Source organism: Paramormyrops kingsleyae, chromosome 1 (genome assembly GCF_048594095.1).
Source record: "Paramormyrops kingsleyae isolate MSU_618 chromosome 1, PKINGS_0.4, whole genome shotgun sequence".
Lineage (NCBI taxonomy): Eukaryota > Metazoa > Chordata > Actinopteri > Osteoglossiformes > Mormyridae > Paramormyrops > Paramormyrops kingsleyae.
Genome location: NC_132797.1, coordinates 13,126,137 through 13,133,456, shown reverse-complemented (window position 1 = coordinate 13,133,456; position 7,320 = coordinate 13,126,137).

The window sequence follows — 7,320 nt, the reverse complement described above, 5'->3', positions numbered from 1 at the left end:
TCGCTCAAGATATCCACCTCAGAACCAGTCGACAGCTGCCAGGGGCAATTTTAGAATAGCCCCTAACAGTGTGAGGATGACTGGCAGGACAATTCTGGAAGTAGTGGCTATCAGGGTCCTCTTCAGAAGACGTTGAGTGAGATGGAGCCAGACGCGTAATTTCCATGGGGGTTAGGGGGGGTCATGTCACCTGGAGGTCCACATAAAAAATGGCATTAAATTTGAAGGTAATGCAATTGAAAACTGAAAAGAATATGTTGTTCACGAACATTGAATATGAATATGTAATAAACACCCCTGTGTCTCAGCCGCCAGTGGATCGTTACCTCCGTTTCTCTGCCCGCACCATGCCTCGCCACCGGAACGGCTTATGTCACCTATAGGATTGATGACCCACCCTGAATGTCCTGGCCCTGGGCTCATGTTTATAACTGTTTATAAAGGCTGTCAATAGAGTCAATGGGCCAATATCACTTTGGGAATCCAGTCCTTTGCTCAGTGTACCACTTGATGATGAGCATTTTTAACATGGTTGGCTGGGTGTTCATACTGCAGTGATGTGATGGACTGACACACTAGTGGTGCTGTCCTTGGATGGAATTGCCTCCACCCATCTGCTGAACCCGTCCACAATCACTAGCATGTATCGCTTTCCGTATCCTGCTTTTCCCATGTCCACAAAGTCCATCACTAAGTATGTTAACGGTCCTTCAGGGACTGGGATATGTCCTACTGGGACGCACATTGTATTTAATGCTAGCCTCACATTCTGACAGGCTTGCGTCCACCAAGGCTTGCAACTGCGCTGCCCAGAAACCTTGCCTTTTAATTTTCCTTAACAATAAGATATGCTCAATGTTGTTGCTGTGCAATGCCTGGAAGTCCTCTATTAAACATTGGATAGTGGTGGCTGGCAACAGCCTGGTAACTGCCCAGAAGGGTGGAGCCTGATGACCTGTTCAGATGCAAATTGCCAGTAGATCGCTCAAGATTTCCACTTCTTAACCAGTTGACAGCTGCCAGGGGCAATTTTAGAATAATAGCCCTGAACATTGCGAGGATCACTGGCAGTACAATACTGGAAATGGTGGCTACTAAGATCCTCTCCAGAAGACGTTGACTTGGATGGAGCGGTCACAATGGAACAGAACGTCCGTTGACAGGAAGCACCCCGTCTGGTGGCATGAGTCTTGTAACCAGCTGAGATAAAGTACCTTTTGTCAGCTAATTTTTAAGTCTCCAAGTAAAAAAGCACAGATGTGACATAAATATAAATCTGAGTGAAAGGAAAGCCAGGAGGCAACTGAAACTTCACAGCAAATTTTGTATTTCAGATTCAGAGAACGTAGAACGCAGAAGCAATACTTTTCCCTGGTGGGAGTTGGCTATAGGCGGCTGCATCAGTGGCATTGCCATCATTGTCATTGTTGCAGTCACCCGGCGGGAGTACATGGAGTACTTAAATGCTTGTCTACGCTTCCACTCAGCGTGTCTTCTGACGGGTCCCCTTCGCTCAAGATATCCACCTCAGAACCAGTCGACAGCTGCCAGGGGCAATTTTAGAATAGCCCCTAACAGTGTGAGGATGACTGGCAGGACAATTCTGGAAGTAGTGGCTATCAGGGTCCTCTTCAGAAGACGTTGAGTGAGATGGAGCCAGACGCGTAATTTCCATGGGGGTTAGGGGGGGTCATGTCACCTGGAGGTCCACATAAAAAATGGCATTAAATTTGAAGGTAATGCAATAGAAAACTGAAAAGAATATGTTGTTCACGAACATTGAATAGGAATATGTAATAAACACCCCTGTGTCTCAGCCGCCAGTGGATCGTTACCTCCGTTTCTCTGCCCGCACCATGCCTCGCCACCGGAACGGCTTATGTCACCTATAGGATTGATGACCCACCCTGAATGTCCTGGCCCTGGGCTCATGTTTATAACTGTTTATAAAGGCTGTCAATAGAGTCAATGAGCCAATATCACTTTGGGAATCCAGTCCTTTGCTCAGTGTACCACTTGATGATGAGCATTTTTAACATGGTTGGCTGGGTGTTCATACTGCAGTGATGTGATGGACTGACACACTAGTGGTGCTGTCCTTGGATGGAATTGCCTCCACCCATCTGCTGAACCCGTCCACAATCACTAGCATGTATCGCTTTCCGTATCCTGCTTTTCCCATGTCCACAAAGTCCATCACTAAGTATGTTAACGGTCCTTCAGGGACTGGGATATGTCCTACTGGGACGCACATTGTATTTAATGCTAGCCTCACATTCTGACAGGCTTGCGTCCACCAAGGCTTGCAACTGCGCTGCCCAGAAACCTTGCCTTTTAATTTTCCTTAACAATAAGATATGCTCAATGTTGTTGCTGTGCAATGCCTGGAAGTCCTCTATTAAACATTGGATAGTGGTGGCTGGCAACAGCCTGGTAACAGCCCAGAAGGGTGGAGCCTGATGACCAGTTCAGATGCAAATTGCCAGTTGATCGCTCAAGATTTCCACTTCTTAACCAGTTGACAGCTGCCAGGGGCAATTTTAGAATAATAGCCCTGAACATTGCGAGGATCACTGGCAGTACAATACTGGAAATGGTGGCTACTAAGATCCTCTCCAGAAGACATTGACTTGGATGGAGCGGTCACAATGGAACAGAACGTCCGTTGACAGGAAGCACCCCGTCTGGTGGCATGAGTCTTGTAACCAGCTGAGATAAAGTACCTTTTGTCAGCTAATTTTTAAGTCTCCAAGTAAAAAAGCACAGATGTGACATAAATATAAATCTGAGTGAAAGGAAAGCCAGGAGGCAACTGAAACTTCACAGCAAATTTTGTATTTCAGATTCAGAGAACGTAGAACGCAGAAGCAATACTTTTCCCTGGTGGGAGTTGGCTATAGGCGGCTGCATCAGTGGCATTGCCATCATTGTCATTGTTGCAGTCACCCGGCGGGAGTACATGGAGTACTTAAATGCTTGTCTACGCTTCCACTCAGCGTGTCTTCTGACGGGTCCCCTTCGCTCAAGATATCCACCTCAGAACCAGTCGACAGCTGCCAGGGGCAATTTTAGAATAGCCCCTAACAGTGTGAGGATGACTGGCAGGACAATTCTGGAAGTAGTGGCTATCAGGGTCCTCTTCAGAAGACGTTGAGTGAGATGGAGCCAGACGCGTAATTTCCATGGGGGCTAGGGGGGGTCATGTCACCTGGAGGTCCACATAAAAAATAGCATTAAATTTGAAGGTAATGCAATTGAAAACTGAAAAGAATATGTTGTTCACGAACATTGAATATGAATATGTAATAAACACCCCTGTGTCTCAGCCGCCAGTGGATCGTTACCTCCGTTTCTCTGCCCGCACCATGCCTCTCCACCGGAACGGCTTATGTCACCTATAGGATTGATGACCCACCCTGAATGTCCTGGCCCTGGGCTCATGTTTATAACTGTTTATAAAGGCTGTCAATAGAGTCAATGGGCCAATATCACTTTGGGAATCCAGTCCTTTGCTCAGTGTACCACTTGATGATGAGCATTTTTAACATGGTTGGCTGGGTGTTCATACTGCAGTGATGTGATGGACTGACACACTAGTGGTGCTGTCCTTGAATGGAATTGCCTCCACCCATCTGCTGAACCCGTCCACAATCACTAGCATGTATCGCTTTCCGTATCCTGCTTTTCCCATGTCCACAAAGTCCATCACTAAGTATGTTAACGGTCCTTCAGGGACTGGGATATGTCCTACTGGGACGCACATTGTATTTAATGCTAGCCTCACATTCTGACAGGCTTGCGTCCACCAAGGCTTGCAACTGCGCTGCCCAGAAACCTTGCCTTTTAATTTTCCTTAACAATAAGATATGCTCAATGTTGTTGCTGTGCAATGCCTGGAAGTCCTCTATTAAACATTGGATAGTGGTGGCTGGCAACAGCCTGGTAACAGCCCAGAAGGGTGGAGCCTGATGACCAGTTCAGATGCAAATTGCCAGTAGATCGCTCAAGATTTCCACTTCTTAACCAGTTGACAGCTGCCAGGGGCAATTTTAGAATAATAGCCCTGAACATTGCGAGGATCACTGGCAGTACAATACTGGAAATGGTGGCTACTAAGATCCTCTCCAGAAGACGTTGACTTGGATGGAGCGGTCACAATGGAACAGAACGTCCGTTGACAGGAAGCACCCCGTCTGGTGGCATGAGTCTTGTAACCAGCTGAGATAAAGTACCTTTTGTCAGCTAATTTTTAAGTCTCCAAGTAAAAAAGCACAGATGTGACATAAATATAAATCTGAGTGAAAGGAAAGCCAGGAGGCAACTGAAACTTCACAGCAAATTTTGTATTTCAGATTCAGAGAACGTAGAACGCAGAAGCAATACTTTTCCCTGGTGGGAGTTGGCTATAGGCGGCTGCATCAGTGGCATTGCCATCATTGTCATTGTTGCAGTCACCCGGCGGGAGTACATGGAGTACTTAAATGCTTGTCTACGCTTCCACTCAGCGTGTCTTCTGACGGGTCCCCTTCGCTCAAGATATCCACCTCAGAACCAGTCGACAGCTGCCAGGGGCAATTTTAGAATAGCCCCTAACAGTGTGAGGATGACTGGCAGGACAATTCTGGAAGTAGTGGCTATCAGGGTCCTCTTCAGAAGACGTTGAGTGAGATGGAGCCAGACGCGTAATTTCCATGGGGGTTAGGGGGGGTCATGTCACCTGGAGGTCCACATAAAAAATGGCATTAAATTTGAAGGTAATGCAATTGAAAACTGAAAAGAATATGTTGTTCACGAACATTGAATATGAATATGTAATAAACACCCCTGTGTCTCAGCCGCCAGTGGATCGTTACCTCCGTTTCTCTGCCCGCACCATGCCTCGCCACCGGAACGGCTTATGTCACCTATAGGATTGATGACCCACCCTGAATGTCCTGGCCCTGGGCTCATGTTTATAACTGTTTATAAAGGCTGTCAATAGAGTCAATGGGCCAATATCACTTTGGGAATCCAGTCCTTTGCTCAGTGTACCACTTGATGATGAGCATTTTTAACATGGTTGGCTGGGTGTTCATACTGCAGTGATGTGATGGACTGACACACTAGTGGTGCTGTCCTTGGATGGAATTGCCTCCACCCATCTGCTGAACCCGTCCACAATCACTAGCATGTATCGCTTTCCGTATCCTGCTTTTCCCATGTCCACAAAGTCCATCACTAAGTATGTTAACGGTCCTTCAGGGACTGGGATATGTCCTACTGGGACGCACATTGTATTTAATGCTAGCCTCACATTCTGACAGGCTTGCGTCCACCAAGGCTTGCAACTGCGCTGCCCAGAAACCTTGCCTTTTAATTTTCCTTAACAATAAGATATGCTCAATGTTGTTGCTGTGCAATGCCTGGAAGTCCTCTATTAAACATTGGATAGTGGTGGCTGGCAACAGCCTGGTAACTGCCCAGAAGGGTGGAGCCTGATGACCTGTTCAGATGCAAATTGCCAGTAGATCGCTCAAGATTTCCACTTCTTAACCAGTTGACAGCTGCCAGGGGCAATTTTAGAATAATAGCCCTGAACATTGCGAGGATCACTGGCAGTACAATACTGGAAATGGTGGCTACTAAGATCCTCTCCAGAAGACGTTGACTTGGATGGAGCGGTCACAATGGAACAGAACGTCCGTTGACAGGAAGCACCCCGTCTGGTGGCATGAGTCTTGTAACCAGCTGAGATAAAGTACCTTTTGTCAGCTAATTTTTAAGTCTCCAAGTAAAAAAGCACAGATGTGACATAAATATAAATCTGAGTGAAAGGAAAGCCAGGAGGCAACTGAAACTTCACAGCAAATTTTGTATTTCAGATTCAGAGAACGTAGAACGCAGAAGCAATACTTTTCCCTGGTGGGAGTTGGCTATAGGCGGCTGCATCAGTGGCATTGCCATCATTGTCATTGTTGCAGTCACCCGGCGGGAGTACATGGAGTACTTAAATGCTTGTCTACGCTTCCACTCAGCGTGTCTTCTGACGGGTCCCCTTCGCTCAAGATATCCACCTCAGAACCAGTCGACAGCTGCCAGGGGCAATTTTAGAATAGCCCCTAACAGTGTGAGGATGACTGGCAGGACAATTCTGGAAGTAGTGGCTATCAGGGTCCTCTTCAGAAGACGTTGAGTGAGATGGAGCCAGACGCGTAATTTCCATGGGGGTTAGGGGGGGTCATGTCACCTGGAGGTCCACATAAAAAATGGCATTAAATTTGAAGGTAATGCAATAGAAAACTGAAAAGAATATGTTGTTCACGAACATTGAATAGGAATATGTAATAAACACCCCTGTGTCTCAGCCGCCAGTGGATCGTTACCTCCGTTTCTCTGCCCGCACCATGCCTCGCCACCGGAACGGCTTATGTCACCTATAGGATTGATGACCCACCCTGAATGTCCTGGCCCTGGGCTCATGTTTATAACTGTTTATAAAGGCTGTCAATAGAGTCAATGAGCCAATATCACTTTGGGAATCCAGTCCTTTGCTCAGTGTACCACTTGATGATGAGCATTTTTAACATGGTTGGCTGGGTGTTCATACTGCAGTGATGTGATGGACTGACACACTAGTGGTGCTGTCCTTGGATGGAATTGCCTCCACCCATCTGCTGAACCCATCCACAATCACTAGCATGTATCGCTTTCCGTATCCTGCTTTTCCCATGTCCACAAAGTCCATCACTAAGTATGTTAACGGTCCTTCAGGGACTGGGATATGTCCTACTGGGACGCACATTGTATTTAATGCTAGCCTCACATTCTGACAGGCTTGCGTCCACCAAGGCTTGCAACTGCGCTGCCCAGAAACCTTGCCTTTTAATTTTCCTTAACAATAAGATATGCTCAATGTTGTTGCTGTGCAATGCCTGGAAGTCCTCTATTAAACATTGGATAGTGGTGGCTGGCAACAGCCTGGTAACAGCCCAGAAGGGTGGAGCCTGATGACCAGTTCAGATGCAAATTGCCAGTTGATCGCTCAAGATTTCCACTTCTTAACCAGTTGACAGCTGCCAGGGGCAATTTTAGAATAATAGCCCTGAACATTGCGAGGATCACTGGCAGTACAATACTGGAAATGGTGGCTACTAAGATCCTCTCCAGAAGACGTTGACTTGGATGGAGCGGTCACAATGGAACAGAACGTCCGTTGACAGGAAGCACCCCGTCTGGTGGCATGAGTCTTGTAACCAGCTGAGATAAAGTACCTTTTGTCAGCTAATTTTTAAGTCTCCAAGTAAAAAAGCACAGATGTGACATAAATATAAATCTGAGTGA